At 40.9% G+C, this 973-nt stretch overlaps 1 pseudogene; it reads right to left on the bottom strand.

Annotated features, from left to right (window-relative positions):
* Window positions 1-301: 301 nt before the first annotated feature.
* Window positions 302-714, bottom strand: LOC118837249 (annotated as a pseudogene).
* Window positions 715-973: the final 259 nt, after the last annotated feature.

The following is a 973-nucleotide window of genomic DNA, read 5'->3' on the forward strand; positions in this document are numbered from 1 at the left end:
AGCTTCTCTCCGAAATAAAGGTCTATTTTTTAACCATTTGAAAGAGAATTTTATTATCAATACATTTGAAAATGACAACGTACAAAAGCACAAGAGGCTATTATCCTAGAGGTTCTCACTTCCCTCCCACTTGGAATGCCAGAGAGAAAACAGTTAAAGAAAGCATGCTATCACAATGATCAACTCTAAAAACAAGAGGTTTGATCCAAAAGAACCCAATATAATTAATCCAATGACTGTGAACAGCTTCATTGAGCAAGATTAAGATATTGCAATCCTATTATTTTCACTGGGCTTCCCTTCAGCAAACAAAGGGGGCCTGCTTGAGGGAGATGAGGACTGAGCACATGGAGGATACATCCTCCACCTGCTTGCTGGACTTGGGGTTGAAGTCTCACAGCTGAGCCACATATTCCTATTCAGTGCCAGAAGTCTCTTCAACATGATTTACAAAAGCTTCTTCAGCTGCCCTGTTATTTATTTTTCTTTTTTGTAGCTGTTTATCTTCCTGTGCCCACCATTCTTCCAACTCTTTCATGTTTTTTTTCTTTCCATTCTGCTTCCTGTTTCTGAGAGTTAGCATCAAGGATTTCAATTTGTTCTTCTCACCATTTATGGATACTCTTCTTGTTCTGACTATAATTGATCCACTTGTGAAACTGCTACATGTCTATGAGATGGACCACTACTCTTCTGATAATATTGTGCATTCATCACTCTATCAATAGCATCCAGGTCCCTGAGGGCTCCCCTTGAAAGTTGGTGGGTGATGCTGGTATCTAGGATGTATCACCAGGGATCTCGTTCTCCTACTGGACCAACTAGGTAGCAACTAGGCCTGGAACCAGTAAGACTCATCTTCATGAGGTCAGATCTGGCCTCAGAAACAGATTAGCTGTGTGACCCTGGGCAAGTCACTTAACTCTGCTTGCCTCAGTTTCCTCATTGTAAAACAAACTGGAAAAGAAAATGG

Source organism: Trichosurus vulpecula, chromosome 2 (genome assembly GCF_011100635.1).
Source record: "Trichosurus vulpecula isolate mTriVul1 chromosome 2, mTriVul1.pri, whole genome shotgun sequence".
Classification (NCBI taxonomy): Eukaryota; Metazoa; Chordata; class Mammalia; order Diprotodontia; family Phalangeridae; genus Trichosurus; species Trichosurus vulpecula.